The sequence below is a fragment of the Alexandromys fortis genome, unplaced genomic scaffold (assembly GCF_014885135.2).
Source record: "Alexandromys fortis isolate MF-2015 unplaced genomic scaffold, M_Fortis_MF-2015_v1.1 scaffold_2_1_26212458, whole genome shotgun sequence".
Taxonomy (NCBI): Eukaryota; Metazoa; Chordata; class Mammalia; order Rodentia; family Cricetidae; genus Alexandromys; species Alexandromys fortis.
In genome coordinates, this window is record NW_026067930.1 from 6,472,419 (window position 1) to 6,480,311 (window position 7,893).

The following is a 7,893-nucleotide window of genomic DNA, read 5'->3' on the forward strand; positions in this document are numbered from 1 at the left end:
AATAGATGTCTGTTTACTACTAATGGAAACAGATACACACTCACACACACACACATTTTGCTGGAAGTAATTTTGCAAAATATATCACAACATGAAGTTTAAAAAGACCACAAATCCTAAATACTCATTTGTGCTGGTTACAAGAAACGCCTTTCTGATCGCTCTCAGAAACTGGCAGGATGGTTTCCTGGATACTTGATTTTGGATTTGGCCATGCTTACTTTGGCGGAGACAATGCTGTGGAAAATGGCACTAAGGCTCAGTCTCAGACTGGAAAAACATTGCATGACATCCCGCCCCCCTCTTGCTACCTGCCATTCCCATGAAAACGGCACTCCTGAGATAGCTCACTGCACGCCAATGAGGGGTGAGAATGGTAAGGATCTGAATTACCCAGCCAACCCTCACAACTATGGTGAGAAGCAGGGCCAGCTCTTCAGCTGGGCCAAATGAGCTGAATCCAACACCTTGCACGTGTGTAACTGTGATAACAGCAAAGTGGCTTTGTGTCCAGTATCTAAGTGATAGGCTATTGAATATAATCGAGCACCCATAATTTACTTGTGTGTATTTCTCAAAAGGACAAATTATATTACAAAATTAAATGTTCTGTAAATTGTCTGACCCTTGATTTTTCAGGAGGACATTGTCTTGGTGGAAGAATCTTTAAAAGCCAGGATAGGAATGACATATGTAAGAATAAAATGTGTAATTAGCATGTGCACATTTGCAGGTGAGTTATATATGTTTTCTTCTGCTTTTAACTATTCTGTTTGATCATACACAAATCACTTTTCATTTCTGAAACATCTTTTTCTTATTAGGCAGGGGAAATGGAAGCTGGGGATTTCTAATTTCTCTCACAAGGCAAGCTCTATGATTGGCAACCTGGAACCCCCTGAGCAGTGTTGAAGGACTGGGAGGCATGCTCCCTCCTCCCCTTCTGCTTTGCTCATTTGGGCCCCAAATTCTACTCTAAGGTAAGGTGAGAGAGAAAATTGGTTCTGACATTTTTATGGTCTTTTAATTTTCTGTCTTCCATGTTTTTTTCATGTTTTATGGCAATTTTTATTAAAACTTAAAAAAAAAAAACTGAACCAAAATTTGTCCTTACCTTCCCAGAAGGTAATTGTACTGCCTTTTATTAAAGGAAGAAAATTAAAAAAATGTGTTTATACTTTCTTATAATATTAAAAAAGAGTTAGGACACGTATTAATTATTATGTTCAAAGCTCCCGGCAGGTTAATTTCACAGAGATTAGTGGCAGCGTCACACCATTGCAAGAAGAAGATCACAGAGTCTGAATGAGCAAGCTTTGAAATTCACGGCCTCTCCAAACCAGCTGTGGACCTTTGAAAATTCACTGAACTTCTCTGAGGCTATGTGACTAACTTGTGAAATTGGGGAAAACCATAACATCTACCACACTGGGCAATTTCAAGTGTCAAACAGTAGAAATACAAGGAAGGGAGTTTGAAAATATCTAGTGGACAATACTAAAGAATCAGTACCTTTATTGTCCAGTACCCAGTTCAAGAATTTAATGATATATGTTTTTTCAAACAGATCTTATAACTAAAATTTCTAACAATCCAGAATAAAAATAAATGTGTAATGTGACTAAACAGACTGTGTTTGTTGCAGAAATGAGGTTAAAATATCAAAAACCCTGGAACCAGGGTTCCAGACAGTTGAAAGATGCCATGTGGGTGCTAGTAATTGAACTTGGGTTCTCTGAAAGATCAGCCAGTGCTCTTAAGCTCTGATGTATCAATGGAGCATTACTTGGCTGTTTAAAACAATGACAACATAAAATTTATAGACAAATGGATGGAGCTTGAAAAAATATCATCCTAATGACGCAACCCAGACCCAGAAACCAAACATGGTATGTCACTTGTAAGTGTATAAGTTGTATAGCAAGAGATAATCAAGCTAAGGACCACAGACCAAAAGAAGATAAATAACAAGAAGTGTTTAAAGGGTGAAGCAAGGATCTCCCTGGGAATGAAAAAAAAATAGATTTGGCAGGTGAACTAGGGCAGGTAGTATTGGAAACAGGAGGGAACAAGTGGGAGGGAATGGAGGGGAAAATACTGGAAGAAACAAGTGCAGTTGCATTTTGGGGCATTTTGGGGGCAAGGTGGAAACCTAATGCAAGGGAAACTTTAGGGAATCTAGGAAAGTCACTCTAGAAAGATTCTTGGTATTGGGTGACACGGATCCTCAATCGTCCATCTTCTGTAACAAGGCAAGGCCTCAAGTGGAGGGACTGGAACACCAACCTAGTCATAAAACCTTTGGCCTATAGTGTGTTCTGCCTGAAGAGTGTTCTGGGCAGAATCCTCATCAAACAGACTACAGAGACTTCATCTAGCAACTTATGGGAACAGATGCAGAGATCCACAACCAAACATGTGGCAGAACTCAGGGAATCATGCAGAGGAGGAGGAAGGATCAAAGGAACCAGAGTGGTCAAGGACACCATGAGAACATGGTCCACAGAATCAATTGCCTGGAACTCACATGGACTCACAGAGACCAGGGAGCCTTCAGGAGACAGACCTAGGTTCTCTTTATGTGCATTATGGCTGAGTAGCTTGGTATTCTTGTGGGATTCCTAATAGTAGGAACTGGGATGTCTTTGACTCTTTTGTCTGCTTGTGGTGTCTTTTCCTTCCTACGGGGTTGTCTTGTTTATCCTTGTTGTGATAGTATTGTCTGGTCTTAAGGTAGCATATTATTCCATGTTTGGTTGATGTCCCTGGGAACCTGCTCTTTTCTGAGGAGAGGCTGCAGGGGCTGGATATGGGGAAGAAGCGAGGTGGAGGGGAGAGACCAGGAAAAGGAAGAAAGAGGGAACTGCAGTGGTCGGGATGTAATATATAAGAGAGGATGCCGAACAGTCTCTCAGAAGAACCTTTGTAAAAAAAAAAAAAAAAGAAGTAGATAGGAATGGTCACATGGTTCCTTTGTGCCTTTGACTCAATACTAAGCTGTTTGCACGGAGAATAAGATTTTCTTTTTTCTCACACAGTGTGGCGGTTTAGATTAATGAAGACCAATAGTAATAGTAATTGAACAACTTTAATGGAAAAACCAGACTCACGAAACCAAGGTTCCAGCGGAGTACCAGAAGCAGGAAGGGGCCCGTGGATTCTGCGCGCCCAATTTATCAGTAAACATTCGCCCGAGGCGAGCCCGCCCCCAAGGGGCGGGCTTATCCCTACAACACAGGGACTCACAGGGCTGTATGCAGACCTTAAGAGGGCACATATTGGAAGAAAAGCGAGGAAGACCCAATGTAGAACTGGTCTGCACAATAGTGTCAAAAGAAGCCTAATTATAAAATTAAAATATGAGTATCCTAACTCAGTTCAGTGGTATTTATTGGCTCATTAAAGCATATTAATAAACACATTCAGATATGATAAAATGTTTTTCATAAAATGCAAATGATGAACACACAAAAAATGCCAGTGTACACTCACACTGTATATACCATCCCAATTTCCTTGATTGACATTGGAAAATAATCAGTTAAATGGTTTTGCTGGACACTTGTGCTCTGAGTTTATGAGATTATTTAGAAAAGCTGTCATCTGACTTCTTCGTCTGCCATCTACATTGCCAAAAATTGAGAAGATGAGACTCGTGACTCACTAAAATTAGGATAAGCTTTTGTGAAGAGGATCTATCTAGTGGTTAATATTGATTTCATATTCCAGTAAGCTAAGATCAGCATGATGTCTAAAAGCTGTCAAATGGTTGTAATATTTGATGTCTAGAAACAGTATAAATGTGAATCTCAATAAGCCATAGTCTGTGACTACTTGTATTCCAAACAACTTTAACATTTACACTTTGCCATTGATAGCTCTTAGTTTAATTGATTGTGTTATCATAGTATAAGTACACTGCCTCAATCAAAGAACATCCACTCAAGTCCACCTGTAGCAATGTTCAGAATGTGCTTAGGTAAGCATATTCTCTGGGAAAATCATGGCTGACCTTTCAGTAGCTATGAGACCCTAAACATGGCTCAACTTCTAATTCCTCTCCTGTAAATTCTATTAAGCCACGTAGCACACTGGGAAGTTTAGAAGCTTTCTTAATGTCACCCAAGACCAGTATTAGGATGATGAGTGTGAATATTAGTTTATTAAATATTAATATGAAGAAAAAGAAGGAGGAGGAGGAGGAGGAGGAGGAGGAGGAGAAGGAGAAGGAGAAGGAGAAGGAGAAGGAGAAGAAGAAGAAGAAGAAGAAGAAGAAGAAGAAGAAGAAGAAGAAGAAGAAGAAGAAGAAGAAGAAGAAGNAGAAGGAGAAGGAGAAGGAGAAGGAGAAGAAGAAGAAGAAGAAGAAGAAGAAGAAGAAGAAGAAGAAGAAGAAGAAGAAGAAGAAGAAGAAGAAGTGTCTCTGACTCTTTTGCTTTCTCCTGGAACCCTTTTCCTCCTACTGGGTTGTCTCACCCAGCCCCCATATGAGCTTTCCACATAGTCTTATTTTAACATGTACGCATTGTCGGTTGATATTCCTGGGAGGCCTGCTATTTTCTTAAGGAAAAAAAAGAGAAATAGATCTGGGTAAAAGGGAAGGTGGGGGGGGGGACTGTGAGGAGTGAAGGGGTGAACTGTGCTTAGAATATAATGTAATAATAATAATAATTAAAAATAACAATAACAGACAGCTACAGTGACATTTTCCTTTACAATGAACCGCAATCATCCACTGAGTGCTAGATTCTAGCATTCAATTCTCCAAGTCAAAAAACCTTTACTTTCACATTTTCCCATACTTTGCATTTCTTTTAAAACATTTGGTTTAATAGTATTAAGAAATATTTCTGCCTTTTCTAATCCTGTTAAGCTCTGTTGTTCCATTGGTTTCTTAGGAGCCAAAGCTGCTGAATTTTGCTGAAGATTTCACTGGGTAATGACTTGTTAGAATTCTTGTTAATGTCAGACTTAATCTAGCTCAGTAGTTTCATAGTCCAGATGGTGATTACAGTGGCATTTTATGTTGCAAACCTTAAGTACATCATTTTGCTCTTTTTAAAGTATCATTTTTAAATTAGAGGTCACCTTACCCATTATGGTCTAATGGATAAAGGATATACTTAGCATAGTACATTGCCATTTTTTCCTTGTTTAATTGACTCTGGAGGGAATATCACATTTTTTGCATGCAATGGCTAATTTTCATAGAGGAACCACATTTATGGACACATCCTTTAATTCATTTATACCTTCAATTTAGTCACTCATTTATTCTTCAAATTATAAGGCTATATGGGATATGTTTCCAGAGCTATTTTAGGTGTTATTTAATCAAACATAAAGAATTTTTGGCTTTTGTTAGTTTGTGTCTATAGTTTATTGCACAATCCAATACAGTGCAGTCTGAGTTTTAATAAGGAATTTATTTCCAGGGTGTGGAGCGGCAACGTTTATTTGATCATCTCATCTCGGGGCTTGAGTTAGGTCATACAGTTTTCAAAAAAACAGAGAAGCAAAATCACTCTTCCGGCAGAAGACAACACTATTATGCTTTAAGAGGTGTTTCTAGCCTGAACTAAGAGGCTTGAGAAGCAGTATGAAAGGAAACATGTAGTAAGGGACCAGGAATAAAGATACACACTTGCATGAAAGTCCTGAGATATTAATGAAACTGGGGTAGCCTGTAATTAGCCACAAATAGTCAATAAAAGTTAGGACAAAAATGAATTTATTTCATAAGTAAACTGAGAGGAAGAGTAGGGTAAAAAGAAAAAGACAGGATTTGGACATATTGCATTAAGTGTTTGAGGGCCTGGCATGGTGGAACATAATATTAATTCCAAAACACAGGTAGATCTCTGTGAATTTGAGGTAATATTGGACTATTTACAAGTTCTAAAAGAAAAGAAGGAGGTGGTGAAAAAAGAGAAGGGGAGAGAAAGAAAGGAAGAGGAGGAGGAGATGAGAAGGAAGGAACAGAAGGGGGAGGGACGGAGAGAAGGAAGGAGAGAGTGAGGAAGGAAGGAAAAAAGGATGAAAGAAAGGGGGAGAGGAAGGAGAAGAAGAAAGAAGAGGAAATTGAAAAGTGTACCTACATGGTGATGTGGGGGTGGGGAGAATCACGAAGCCTTAAATTAAGGAAATCCTGAAAGTTCTAGAATCTTAGGGTAGGACTACAAGACAGGGAAAAGACACTATGTGAAGAGAATCAAGAGCTCCATTTCCTTATCTCTTTTGTTCAAGGCTCAGAGGTACTGAGTAAGTCACTAAGCAAGATATAATTTCTGGAGCTGGGTCAACAGGAGTTGTAGAGGTGAAACACCTCAAAACAAAGATAAATCACATCTCATAACAAACAACACTATTGCAGGTACACAGTGCACCTCCCTCCTCTGCCAGCTTTTATCACCATTAGACTCACCTGCACATTCACAAGGCTTTTTGCAATTAAGTATTCATCCCGTTTGTACTTTGTATCTGCCTGAGAAACATGGACCATTGTTTCTATAAATCAGTATATTGGTCAATAGAATGTGATATTTCTTCAAAGAAATTTGTATTATTATTATTATTATTATTATTATTATTATTATTATTGAGCTCTACATTTTTCTCTGCTCTCCTCCCTACCTCTCCCCTCCCCTTCAAAGCTCTCCCAAGGTCCCCATGCTCCCAATTTACTCAGGAGATCTTGTCTTTTTCTACTTCCCATGTAGATTAGATCTATGTATGTCTTTTTTACGGTTCTCATTGTTGTTTACGTTCTCTGGGATTGTGATTTGTGGGCTGGTTTTCTTTGCTGTATGTTTAAAAACCACTTATGAGTGAGTACATGTTATAATTGTCTTTCTGAGTCTGGGTTACCTCACTCAAAATAGTGTTTTCTAGCTCCATCCATTTGCCTGTAAAATTCAAGATGTCATTATTTTTTTCTGCTGTGTAGTACTCCATTGTGTAAATGTACACAAAACCTGGTTTGCGCTGATTGCTGTGATCTTTTTGAGCAGGGTCAATCTATTTAACTAATCAAATGTAGATTTAAAGCTCTCAATCTAGCTACATAATAGACTTATGGAAAGATCCAATAATATCATAAATGAAAACACCATCAAACTGAAAGGACCTAGACAGAAATGGGTTATGGAAAAGAAGGAAGATCAAAAGAATAGGAGGCACCAGTAGAGAAGAGTCTGAGTTTAAAGGAATGTGTGACTTTTTTCTTTCATTGCCAGCTGCTCCATTGTAATATACTGCAAACTGTTATTGGGAAATTTCTAATGTTCTCCAATAAACTCATTGTTCTTTAAATCTTATGATTATTCTTACACTATTATTATTATTATTAATTCATAATCTGCAATTTTGAAACACTTTACATAAGTCTTTTCTTTTCAAGATGTTTTGTGAATTTATGAAACATAACATCATGCAATTGTTCTATGACTGTGATATTTTAAATCTCTTTTTATATTTTAAAAATTAATTCCTTTCCGTATATCTCATAGAAATTTTGCCTGAAATATGTAACATAGAATGGTGTTAGGGCTCAATGAAAGTAAACAGGGCTTTGAAAAGAAAAGACTTTGGATTGGAAGAGATGTGTGTGTGTGTGTGTGTGTGTGTGTGTGTGTGTGTGTGTGTGTGTATGCTGTGGCACAATGGTCTTTTATCCTGTCACTTGTATTATTTTTAATAAAATGCTGTTTGGCCAGTAGCCAGGCAGGTAGTATAGATGGCATGACCAGGCAGGAAGTAGAGGCAGCGCAATGAGAATTCTAGGAGAGGAAAGCTCAGTTTGCAGTCATGACCCAGACGCAGAGGAAGCAAAATGTGACCGCTTTGTCGAATAAGGTACCCAGCCACGTGGCTAACATAGACAAGAATAATTGGCTA